The sequence below is a fragment of the Parasteatoda tepidariorum genome, chromosome 4 (assembly GCF_043381705.1).
Source record: "Parasteatoda tepidariorum isolate YZ-2023 chromosome 4, CAS_Ptep_4.0, whole genome shotgun sequence".
NCBI classification, from domain to species: Eukaryota; Metazoa; Arthropoda; class Arachnida; order Araneae; family Theridiidae; genus Parasteatoda; species Parasteatoda tepidariorum.
In genome coordinates this window covers 72,340,368-72,354,546 of record NC_092207.1, presented here as the reverse complement: position 1 = coordinate 72,354,546, position 14,179 = coordinate 72,340,368, and the positions used below count along the sequence as shown (strand labels likewise).

General features: G+C 28.0%; 1 protein-coding gene across 1 annotated transcript in view; it reads left to right on the top strand.

Moving 5' to 3' along the window:
• The window catches only part of LOC107441687 (very long chain fatty acid elongase 7), a 120,096-nt gene that overhangs the window by 47,529 nt on the left and 58,388 nt on the right, over positions 1–14,179 (top strand). The window contains exon 2 of the mRNA XM_043048016.2: positions 3,834–3,887. The gene's annotated coding sequence lies outside the window, so the exon portion shown is untranslated. The remainder of the gene's footprint in view (positions 1–3,833; positions 3,888–14,179) is intronic.

The window sequence follows — 14,179 nt, the reverse complement described above, 5'->3', positions numbered from 1 at the left end:
ACGAAAAAATATGAAAATAAAAAATTTAACAAAGCAAATGAGTAGATTAAAATGTTTTCTAAATATTTGAATGAAACTGTTATTTAGAGAGATCTTTTTGACGATGCAACATCATGTTAAAGTCAGAAAGCATTGAAGATGATGCTATCAATGATTTACTTTTAGAGCTGAAAGTTAGATTAGAAAAAAAAGCTATTTTAGAAAAACAAGCTATTTTAGAAAAACAAGCACCTCAAACAAACCTCTTCTTATCTTCTAAAGCTAACTAATTTTTACGATATAAAATTAAATGGAAACATAAACAAAAAACATAATTGTTTATTTATTTAAACTAGTTTCATCATTCATAATTGGTAAAATTGTTTTTACACATAATTATATCAGTTGGGATAATTTTTATAAACGCTAAATTTTAATCATTGATCCGTCTTTTCATGACGCCAACAGAAGTGGCATTTCCGTTCCAAGAAAATGACACTGAGTAAGAAAATAATTTGCAAAAAATCATGCACCTTCGATTTTGAAATCAATGGAGGTAACCTCTCAGAACGACCAACCTCCATTAACGACCATTTTACTGTGAAACGGAGAGTGGTCGCTTCTTAGAGGTTTTACTGTACCAATATTTCTCATAGAACTTTAAAATTTAAATTAAAATAAACAAAATAAAAAATTGCTACTTATTTTTTTCCGATAACCAATTTCACATTTTATAATGGTTCCTTTTAAAAAAAATATATGATTCGATTAAATTATTCAATTCGATTTTATGTATACGCAAAAAACTAATAAACTAAAAGTTTCAGTAGACTCTCGAATTCAACTAACCTCTAACATAAAACTTACTAAAAAAAAAATGAAACCTTCAAAATAACTTAGAAACATAAAATGTGAAGAATAAAATTTTTTCATTGTTTCATCAATAACAGTGTTAAAATTTGCTAATTAACGTTTTCTTAACAGTCAAGGTTCTGTCAAAAGAAGGTCGATCGCTTAGGGTATGTAGCTGAAAAAAATTAGGAACCGCTGGGTTAGAACGTTAGAATAACACCGAGAAGACATTTCATTTGACTCTAAAGCTAATTTTAACCGCAAACTTTAAACTGTTTTATTGGCTGTGTTACTTCGATTGCGTCCTTGTTTTTCATGATGTCCGAGTGGTTAAAATTCACCGAGTAGACAGTTTATTTGATGAATCACTTGTTTTGGATTGGATAGGATTATTTTTCGTTTTTTAAAGATCAGCCTCTTGCTTACATAAATAAACTCGTTCAAGATATTTTGTACTACAGCGTCTTGCAAAGTTTCATTGAAAAACCCGGATAAAAATAAAAATTTTGCAAAACGTATTAAGGCATCTTAATTGCAGTATCTTTTTTATTTATTTTTTATTTCTGATGGAAATAGTTTTTTTTATTATTTTTTATTAATCACCTGTTCTTATCAGAAACTGTTTCACTTTCTTCTCGAAGGTAATCGTTTCTTATCTCGTAGAAACCTGTTTCTTTACAAAAGCGTCAGTGTCTCTATGAGGAGAAAAAACCCAGATGAAGTAAAAAATCGATTTTGTATTTGTCTTGAGTTTCATTCAGTTTTAGTTTTTCTAAATAGCAATCATTATAATAAAAATGGGGGAATTGAAGAAAAAAAACAACCAACTATTTAAAAGTTTGTAATAAGAAGACCGTATCCAAAATATCAATATTTAATATCCGTCAATATTTCATGTTTTCATCCGTTCATTTTTTTTTAATAAAACAAGTTTTACATAGATGAATAAAAAACAATTATTATTTGAAACATGGCGTTAAAAATAGTTGAATCAATTATTGTATATACATAGCATTAAAAATAGTTGAATCAATTATTGCCAATATTTTATATCCTTCAATATTTCATGTTTTCATCCGTTCATTTTTTTTAATAAAACAAGTTTTACATAGATGTATAAAAAACAATTATTATTTGAAACATAGCGTTAAAAAGAGTTGAATCAATTATTGTAATTACATAGCGTTAAAAATAGTTGAATCAATTATTGTCAATATTTTACATCCATCAATATTTCCTGTTTTCATCCGTTCATTTTTTTTATAAAACAATTTTTACATAGATGTATAAAAAACAATTGTTATTTGAAACACAGCGTTAAAAATAGTTGAAATATTTAAAACGATTGAAACGAATTGATTTTAAGCTTCTAGATAATAGTTTTGTTACAAAATTTCTTTAAAAAATTTTTAATTGCGACATAGAAAGTTTAGAGCGATATTTATGTTTCATTTTTATAACTTAAGTGATTGCTTTACATAAAATTTCATTTCTTAAACTTGATAAAAAGGCAAAATAGACAATAAGCAGTTTTATTTTTTGATTTAAAGTTCTGAATTTATCTCAATTTATCTCAATTACCTCAATTTATCTCAATTAATCTCAAAAATCTCAAATTATTTTTTTATTTGTTTTTATTCATCTGATTTTCTTTTAACGTAAGAATTTTTTTAAATATAAAAAAAATATATTGTTTGAAACAATTGTTTTAAAGCACATATTACTGTTTCGATAATTAATTGTTTTCTTTTTTTTTATCTAGTATTTTGATTGTTAATCAATTACCACTTCTGTCGTTACTTGTTGCATACCGAAAATCAGAAATTACAATTTAAATCTACTATAAAATAATTGTTTCTCTTTTTAGTTAGAAAAAAGTTATTTGCGTCAAAAATTTTACCAAATAAAATAAATTATTATATGAACGTGCCGAAAGCTCTGTGTAGTGGTGAGGGAGCTGATCTCACACCTGAGAGGTCCAGGGTTTAAATCCCGGGCAAGGCACAGGTTTCAATGATAAACTAATATTATACGTGAATGATTATAGTTTATTGACAATATTACATTGAGAAAAAATATGGTCAAAGCTACCAGAATAAGGTAAAATTTACTGTATTTCTGACTTTATAGGACACCAAAAAGCTCAGTAATTTCTACCGAAGCGCTTTGGTGATGAGTTAGGTTAAAGTAACAATAAAATACTGTTTTACAATATGAGTAAAAGTTTGGAAAATGTGGCAAAATCTGGTAATTTTATCATGCTATCTCAGAACATTAAAATAATTTATTCGGTTTAATTTAGTTTTAAGTTTCGAATTTTTCCAAAATATGTGATTTTAAGAACTAATTTATTGTGGTTATAATAATAATTGTGGTTCTAATAATATTGTGGTTATAATAATAATTTTGAAAAACCAGAGTTTTTAGTAAACTGTTACCATATGAACGAAAACCGTTACCATATGAATGGTTTAAAATACAGTATATTTTGGGTTATATTTAGTTTTGGTTTTTATAGGTTTAAAGTACCGTATATTTTGGTATACAGAATTATGTTTTTTTTTATTAATAATGTCTTTACAATATAATACGGTAATTTCACCAGACTATTTTCTACGTATACACCATTATAATAAAACACACCATTGTGTATACTACGTATGCACAATGTATGTTTTATTATAATGCCGTGTTTAGTTTAGATGATAATATCACGTTTAATTGAACAAATATGTTAATTGCATTTCGATGGAAATAGGAAATCCCGAACAGCTAAAAATGTAAATGTCAATCACAGGTTCGATTTAACGTAAATTATATGCAGAGTAACATCAAATATAAAAAAAAAACATTTTATTGTCAGATACTAACTTTGTTGAATACTAAAGATTATGTTTTCTTGGCATTTGATATATAACCTCTTAAGAGAGTGCCTTGAATGCTGTTTCAAGGATTGTATTATATCATATCTTATATATAAATTGCGTTGTTTCTTTTTTCAGGAGTTTGTACTTTCAAGGACATAAGACTTGATCTTATTGGTGCAACAAAGAAAGGTATGCTGTCATACTTCTTTTTCAATCATTCAAGGGGTATTGCCTTTCCAGAAGTTAAAAAATGTTTTCTTTTCTTCTTGATTAAAATAAATGTAGTTTCTGAAAATCAAAAAAAAAAAAATTTTTTTTTATTTTTGCACCTGAAAAAAATTTAGCAAACCTATCTTATATTCTGATATATTAAACGTTTGAAACCCTGTTCAATTTGTAACTCACTTAATCTTTAAATACGTTTTAGCTGTGGTGAAAAACTAATTTTTATGATAAAACTTTTAGGAAAACATGCTTTTATTGAAACTTGATTAAAATGTGCTTTGTTGTTGTTGTTGTTGTAGTTCATTTACGTCGCACTAGAGCTGCACAATGGGCTATTGGCGACTGTCTGGGAAGCATCCCTGAGGATGATCCGAAGACATGCCATCACAATTTTGATCCTCTGCAGAGGGGGTGGCGCCCCCGCTTCGGTAGCCCTACGACCTGCACGCGAAGTCGAGCACTTTACGGTAGAACAGTTTAACGAGGACCAATACCGAGGACCCTCGGTCCCAACGCAGGCTGATCCAAGTGGTCACCCACCCGCACACTGACCGCAGCCAGTGATGCTTGACTTCGGTGATCTGCTGGGAACCGTGTCTTAACGATCAGTCCACTGCGGGACTAAAATGTGCTTTATACTAAAGGTTTCATAAAAACTCATTTTAGAGTAAATGCTGATAAAAACACTTATAAAACTTAAGAAAAGACATTTAAATTTCATCATGTAATGTTTTGTCATACAAATAAGGTAAAAAAATAATATATTTTTGGAATTAACGAGTGCTTTTAGTAAAACAGTTTTATTTCTTGAAAGATATAGTAACGATTTAACTATTACTGTATATGAATGACACCAAATATTAAATTAATTATTAGAATTCAGTATTTAATTTTACTTTACTGAAATTCACTAACCATTTTTTATTAAAAAATGCTTTTAAAATTACATGGAAATTAAATTAAAGTTATTTAAAACGGAACGAAATATGAATAAAAAAGTATTTAAATTATTTTATATAAAAAATCTGATTTTTCGGGGACGCTTTAAACAAGCTTGTTAGCATTGTAATCTGATTAAATTATTAAACCGGAACGATTTGAGAATGTTTAATTCGAGATTATCTCAGATTTTTTAAGCTGTCAAAGTCAATTTTCTCATTATTTCTTCATGCGTAACTTTTGGCACGCGTTTAAATTTTTTTAGTATTCATATTAAAAGTTCAATGAAAATTCAATCTAGTTTCAATTATTCAAAATATTTGGGTAATTTTTTTAATGAAAAAGTGCTTGCAACATAATATCAGAATTCGATCACGACAGAATGAAATAATTTAATTTGAAAAAAAAGACGATAAAATGAGATGAGATCAATTTGAAAAATCTTTCATAGAATAAGTAGATTCCGTTTCATTCTGTATCAAATTTAAGGACTATTTATTGTTAGTAATGTTTAATTTATTTGCAAGCGCAAATGCGTTTTATGTACTTTCCTACCTACTTTGCAAAAAATAAAAAAATAAAAAAGAATTAAAATCAATTTTAGTAAATAGTAGCATTTAACATATTTTTTAAGGGTCCCTACATACTTATTAAAACTTGTTCAAAAATGAACCGTACTTAAAATGATTACCGTGAATCACACTGTTGTGAAAATTTTGTTTAAAACTCAACACGATGCGTCATCATACACTGAAAAAAAATCTGCTCTAAGGTACGAGAATACGATAAAATTTATCATATTTATGGTTCTATGGGAACACCAAAAAGGAACACCATTTTTACCGACTCGTTTTGGTTAGGATTTTGGCAAACTTAACAATAAAATATGGATTTTAAAACAAGCGATAAAATTTGTTAATATATATCATGAAACCTTAGAGGATGACATAAAAACCATTTATTTGGTTCAGTTTACTTTTTTGTATTACTTGCTAAATAAGTAGAAATAAGAACTATAATTTTGAAAACCAGAATTTTAGGTAAACCATATGAAAAAAAAAATTATAAAATGAATATTTTAAATACCATAGACTTTGTTTTTTTTTAAACCAGAATTATATTTTTTAAATAATTTTTCTTAATCAGAAATGTCATTATCATGCAGTACGGTAATTTTACGAGAATTTTTTTCCCCCGTTTATAATAATGAGGTTCAACATGAACGGAAATATTGCGCAATCTACCATTTTATCAAATTGCATACTATACTGTTGTGTTTGTTCAAGTTAACGGCGAAGTCCAACGCTGAGCCAATGCTTGATAAGATGAATAAGAACTATAATTTTGAAAAACAGAATTCCCGGTAAACCGTAGCTATATGAATGGAAAAAATACCAAATTAGTGGTTTAAACGCCGTATATTTTATATTTTCGTTTTTCGTGTAATCAGAATCAATTCCGTAGCCTTGTAATTTTGAACCCAATTAAGAAGACTAGGGAACTCCTGGATCAAGTATTATGAGAAATTTTGCCTTTGTGTTTGTTGGAGGTAAACCTCAGTTGCATTACATGGAGTGGAAAACCACGAAAAAACCCCACGGTTAGTCTAATGGCAAGAAGACTGTAACTCATGATCCGTCTACCACCGAGGATATTTTTGCGTCTGCACTGAGGTCACTGCGAGCTTGGTGCGGAATTCATATCGACCAGCCATCGCTGAGATTCGAACCCGGTTCATCTGATTGGAATGCGAACTCTCTATCCCCTGAGCCGCCACAGCTCAAATGAACATTTTATGAAATTGCATCAAATTTGCACTGAATTGTTTTGTATGTTCAAATTAACGATATTAAATCCAACGCTGAACTGAATTTTATGAGCTTGTAGATTTGTTAAATAATGAAACAATATATTAAATTTAATTTAAATTTAATTTTCATTTTTTTGCTAAGTATTTGTGAAAATTTCAATGCCAACAACTTTTAACACCCAAAAGAATATAGCGAGTAAAAACTGTGTTAGGGCCAGTTTTGTTCATTACCCTTTTGGCTAAATATCAAATTTTGTAAGCTGATTATTTCTAAAGAAAAAAAAAACCTTGAATAAGCAGCTTTTATACTTCGGTAATAACATTGTAAAACTAGTTGAAGGTAAACCAATTTATAAGTTTATGCAAAGAAAAATGATTTACGATTTTTAGTTTATAATTTCGTGCTTGGTTTTTTAATTAAACTTTCAAATTTTCAAATCACGTTGATTTACAAATTGTTATTTCCGGAAATCCTTATTTTTTTAAAAAGCCAATGGCTTGAATACTTGGAGAAAGAATCAATTTCAAAATGCAATTTTAATGAAGTTATAAAGATGATTTAAGTATTGTTTTTCTGAGGCCAATTTTAAGAGAACTTTTATTTTGCGAAATTTAGATTTCGAAATTTAGTTTTGATCTAGATATTAATAATATTCTCTGAATCTGGTATCTTACTTTTATCTTTATTTCGGAAAATGATTAACCATAATCCGAAGTGTAATATTTAATCAAAATCGTTCAAATGAAATGCATTCAATCAGACCTGTAAAATATACACGAAAGCGCGGAAAATTTTTAGCATTAATAAAAAAGAAGAAAGAAAATATCGCCTCATTTAAGAAAGTTTGTATTTTTTGAATTCTGGAGATAAAATAAAGATTCATTTTTACGTACTTAACTAACAATGCAAATGCGATTTCAAATTACATTTACATGACATAAAATCACAAATCGTGGTTCCTATTTACGATATTTAAGATCGCGCATAGCGTTACGTGTTCTTACGATTTTATACCAAATACCATGTTTCGTATTCACGTGATATAAAAACCACTATTATGATTCATGTTTTAGTGACTTAAAAATTATACATTGGAATTCGTATTCACACGATTTTAAAATGAAAAATCGAGATTCGTATTCACGCGATCTCAAAATCAAACATTGAGTTTCGTATTCACGTGATTTTAAAATTAAAGGTCGAGATTCGTATCAGCGTGTTTTAAAAATCACACATATCCACACACTTAAACAAATAAATGAAATATCGCACTGATATTTCGTTTTCGCGCGATATATAAATATATAAAATAGTGCATCGATATTTACAACATTCTGCGGATGAATACTTCCCACATAGACTGTTTTGTTCTTAAATTTCAGGTAATTTTTCAATTATTTCAAAAGTATTTTTGCACATAACATTTCGAATTTTTTTTCCTGCTTTTTGGATTTTTTTTACCAAACTCATCCTTGTGGTATAAATCAAAATAGAGTTATATAAAAATGAAATTTTTTTTTACAAAGAATTAGTTAATTTCAGACGAATTTCGCCAAAATTAAACTGTGACGGAATGGTTAAAACTAATCAATGCGAGCAGAAAGTTTTTTAATTGAGATTTTGTGTTCGCAGAAAGTATTTTTTTTATTTTATCGAAGTCTAGGCACAATAAATGATAATAATGATAATGATGTTTTGAGTCATTATTTAGGTTACGTTTTATTGTGGTAGGAATGTCACATATATCTATAACTCGTTCATGACTCTATTTAATTAAAAAGTATTTTTTGTATTAAAATTAAAAAAATGCAAATAAAATGAAAAATATGATAACAAATTTAATCTGAAACTCGTTGGTTCGGCCTTGATGATTAGATTGTTAAGACTAACCTCTATTGCAGTTTTATTAACTGGCATCCTTTGTTGTAACGATGGAATATTGCGGTCAAAATTTCGACTATTTTTCGACTAAGGAGGATGTTTAAAAATTTAACTGAAGCTAAGTGCTCGAGGACAAAGCAAATTTCAATAATTTTCAAATGGATACAAACAGGTTTAATTATTATTTTTTCGCTAAATCATATATTTCGTCAATCAACATTTCAACCACTTTAAGACTAGGTAGAATGTTTAAAATTTAACTGAAGCTCTGTGCTCGATGACAATGCAGACTTCAATCGTTTTCAAATTGACACAATCATTATTTCATTGCTAAATCATGTTTTTCGATAATTAATATTTCGACCACTTTACGTCTAGGTAGAATGTTCAAATTTTTTTTGTAAATCAGTGCCCGATGATAATGCAAATTTCAGTCGTTTATTGATTGATATAATCAGACTTTATCGTTATTTTATCTTTAAATCGTATTTGTCGCCAATATTCAATCAACATTTTAATCACTTAAGGACTAGAAGTTGATTCAAAGCACTGTGATGAAAGAAAATACAAATATCCATCGTTACAAATACCCAAAAAATTAAACTATCCAAATATCGAATGAAAATAAAAATATCCATATTCTAGAAGCAGAATTTATTACCAAGACCATCATTTTAAAATAAACTAGGGCACTAACACTTTAATTGAAGGCCTCTTGTTGGATGAGATTACATTTTTACCTATTTTTGTATTTCTGAAAACAAAATTTATCGTCGGATTATCAAAAAGTAGAAATTGGAAGGATATACTGAAAGGCTCAAATTACAACAGCCTCTCTATTCATGACTACAATGCAAGTTTTAAATAGTTTCCGAAACTCAGAAAACGAATTTTATTTCTACATCACCAAATAGACTATAAATTTAAACATATATAATGATAAAAGTTTCTTGACCATGATCAAAGTTTCCTTTTTATGGTTTCCTGACCATTGTTGACAGAACTCATCGTCAAACATAATTTATGGTTCAATTGAAATTTCTACTACTTTCTTACTAGCTGTATTCTTTAAATTTTGACTTAATGTTTAATTTAAAATTTTATCTTCTGATACTGATATAAGTTCAATTGTTTCGCAAATTGTGAAAGAAAAATGTGTCGATATTAATCTCGTCATTCTTAATTTTGGTGACTTTCCATATCAAACTAACAGAGATTTATTATTTATTATAGGTACTGGCTCCCTAGAAACACCAAAAACCTTGGTAATTTTTTCCTAAGCGCTTTCTAGGAATTTTAGAAAAAATTAACAAAAAGAAATTTTTTAATAATTTTTGATAAAATTTGGTAACTTTGTCATGATATCTTAGAGCATGGCATGAAAACCATTTAATCTATTAACTTTAATTTCCAGTTTTGTATTTTTTACTAAATATGTGGTTACAAAAACTATAATTTTGATAAAGCAGAATTTCTGGTAAGCTGGTACCATTAGAATGCAAAAATTACCAAATGAATAATTTAAATACCGTGTATTATTACTTTATTAACCAGAATTATGTTTTTTTTACCCGAAATGTCATCAGCATATAGTACAGCAAGTTTACCAGACTTCTTTTTTTTGTGCAGATGGATCATGTGTTAGAGTTACCTTGCAGTTAGGTTAACCGTGGGAGGTTTTTTTCTCCATGTTAAGCAAATGCGCGTTAGTTCCATCAAAAATTTTAATAGTTTGTTTAAAAAAGTGGTATTTCAAAAATTCGATTTCTCTGGAACCATTTGACTGATTTTTCTCAAATTTTGTATTTTGCCATGTAAAATGTTTAAAATAATGAAAAAATTGTACACCTAACATTTCATATTAAATAAAAATAATAAATAGTTATTAAAAGTTATTTTTTCACGGAATTATCTTTGGATAATTGAATTTTTTAGTTGTATGCAAAAAGTTTTTAATTCGCTTAAAAATTTCTCGAGATGTGACGAAATAAGCAAAAAGTAAAACTAACATTAAGGGGTTCAACCTTTGGACAGCCAAACTATCGGGACGATGTTCCCCGGACATAGCTACCCCCTGTATTTTGGAGACCATAAATCAGTATCAATCGTTAAAAGCTAGTTTATTCAGAGAAAGTGCATTTTTGTGTCTGATTTTGTAACTTAAAATATTGCTTGCTCTATTTAATTAGCATTTTCGAAGTAATCTAATCGAATAATTAAGAAATAGTCCGAGAAGTTGAAGATCCTATCATTCGATCAAAAGTTAGTAAGGGTGGTCTGTTTTTTATTGTGAGCACTGCCCAATCGTATCGATTAAAGAAAAAATATGAATACCATTTTTTAAAAAAAATTACCGAAGCCATTGCTCCTTAATGTGTTAATAAAATATTTTAATATCTATCACTGAGTAAAAGAATTATGTGCTTTAATTTTTTTTCATTTTGTACAACAAAATAGTTTCTTCAAATTGCCACCAGTTAAAATTCCAATTTTGTCGTCTGTTCAACCACACTGAAGATAATATTAATTCAAAATTACAAAACAACGTGCAATCATACAACAGTGAAGCGCAACGTGTTTCAACACGCTTTGTTAAGCCTTTTAAAAGTGGCGTACATGTTTGAAGCGAAATACAATAGAATTTGTTTTGCGTTCAATTTTAACTGCACGTGCATAGGTCATCAAAATATCACGAAAAAAATTATTCAAGAACAAAATAATTAAAAAAAGAAAATTATTATTTTGTTGCCAACTCATAACACAAAGATCGAGAAAAAAATAACTCACTCTCTCATTTCGCAACCGAAGTTGAAATTAAATCTTTTTGCTTTTTATTTAATTTTGAATGGTGTGGCATCAACCCCTTTTTGGTTCCGGTTTACTGAATTTTCGCAAGAAAATGCTTTTTCTTCTTTAAACACGTTTATTTAACCTGATTTTATTTCGAATTTTTCATAGACCTTGGAATGAATTGTTCGAATCAAACATTCGGGCGGGGTTTGGCTAAGTCTGGGTGTTATGCGGAAATAGGAGAATACCATCGCTGCGAGTTTGACATCATAAATTGAATCATTTTTGTAACATTCTGGAAAATGAACCATAAACTTCATTAAAATTGATACGATAAACATTTACTTTAGAATTTGTTTGTGGTGTAAGGTGGGATTGTTCTAGAGATCCTGTTCTAGAGAATAACTACCTAAAAAGTCTTCATTTAAAATTTAATCCAGTTTTCTTATCTTCATGAAAAATAAAAACTTGTTTTCCTAAACTCAATTTTAAACTTGTATAAAATTTATAAGTTTGTCAAGAACAATTACGAACTCATTAATTCAAAAATTGAGCAAAAATTAAAATAAAATATTGATGTGATTTGAATCAGGAAACTATTTTTCCTTACGATTAACTGGATCAGTAACTATTTTTCAATTACTCCAATTTATGATCTGTTATATCTCGTATTCATATTCTTTTCATAGTGAATGCTTACAATAAGAATGCTTACATCTCTCTGCACTTCGCATTTTTAAAATCTTATCCATATTTCACATTATTTCGCATTCTAAAAGTTTCTAAGTCTTTTATTCTACTTCTAAGAATTTTTCAGAAAATTCTTGTGTGTGTTTGTATTTGTATCGTGCGATAAAGATAAAACAGAATTGTAATTGAAGTCATCAGATTTAGAAAGAAAACAACAACCGAAAATTTGAATTGTGAAATTTTCTGAAATTGTATATTCTATCCATTATCTATTATTTTTTTATGAGTTTAAGTTTTTTTATTATTTAATACCATGTAAATTTTGCATCATTTGATAATAATTCACTGAAAATTTTACGTACGTGAATTGTTTAAAAATGATACGGGAAATGTTAAACGGGCCTTTTTCAAATTTTGAAAATTTGATTGATACAATTAGCACAAATATTTTAAACAATGTTAAAAAAATAGCTTCAGAAAAGAATAAGATCATTAAGGTTTGTGCTCATAAGAAATGTGGAATTTCTATTTGATGCAGGAAATTATTTTTAGTAGATTATCTAATCCAATTGAAAACGATTTTACAAACGTTTAGTACAAAAAGAAAAATGTTCCAAAGGAATGTAAAACCTAATCTTAGATTTTTATATCAGGAAAATACACCCCAGTGAGAAACGGACAACCACCAACTGTGACCATGGCATGAAAAAATGTTATTTGTTAAGAAACCATGTTATAACACGAGCCTGATTTATAACATGACATTTTCATATCTTCATTAATGACATTTTAAGATAAAGTTTTTCATGTTTTCTTTTGAAGTTTTGAGACCTGTAATTAAATAAGTTTTATTTTTCAAATTTGTGTATACAATACGTTATTAGTATCCTTTATGTATACCTTTAAAAAATAGAAATGTCTTTTGTTTTAAATGCAGATAAAGAAACAAATAAACTTTGAACCTTTTTTCTTATTTACTATATGAATACAGTTTTATTGTAAGTTATTAAAGCATTTTATTTCAAAGTAGTTAAGTTTTTAGTTTACAAATTAACTTTCATAATATTCATAGTTTATTTGAATTTAAGTGGAGCATGGATCTATATGGAGAAGATTATGGCAAAATTTCCGTACTGTATCGTGAAGTTCTGCTAAACTGGGAAATTCTAGTTTTCAAAATCATAGTTTGTCAAAAATAATTTCGAATTAATTCATTCGAAAGTTGAGCAACAATTAAAATAAAATATTGATTACCACACATTTAGTAAAAAATAAAAAAATTTAAGAGTAAATTTAACCGAATATAAGTTTTATTTCCTTACTCCAAGTTAGCATATCCAAGTTTTAGCACACTTTCCAAGTTTTATCACACATATTTTATATACATCAAACAATATTTTATAGTTAATTTTATAGTAAGTTTTTTGTTATCCACTGTATTTAAAAATATTTTGCCGAATCCGGAGAAGTTGGCAGCTTTGATATAAAAATAGAATACATATTTAAATTCCACTGATGTTCTCTAATTACTTTAATTTTAACTGACAAGAAAGTGCTAAAAATTAATTTCTGATACAATTAATATCTATAAGGTGTGAGAAGTATTAAGAGAAGTTACCATCCACATTCGAAGGTTATGTAGATTCTCTTTGTGTGAGGGTAGAGAACGTTATACCGTAAAAAGTTCCGGATCAAATTGCAGTATAAAGTACTGGTGCACCATCCGTAAAATCCGTTTCACTGCTCAAAATCCATTTCTATGTTAAAATTATGTACCGTAATTTTTACAGTAACATTTATTTAATTGGAGTATGTCAGGGATTTAACAGTTAATATTACTACAAAAATTAGTGTACCGGCAATTTGAGTGTTGATACTTTTTACCATAATTTGATCCAGAATATTTTACTGTGTATTCATAACGTAACTTGTTGAATCGTTGAATAAAAGTTACTTCCATTTCTTTATCATTATATTTTCGAGCTGTTTAGAAAAAAGCTCCCCTGAACTGTGAGAGAAACCGTATGAGAGAATATCTCTTTTCTATTCTATATGTTTCAATTTCGATGAAAACATTGTTAATTGTTTAATTTATGTTGTTATTATAGTTTCAAAATTTTTGCTCAATTTACAAGTGCAATGATG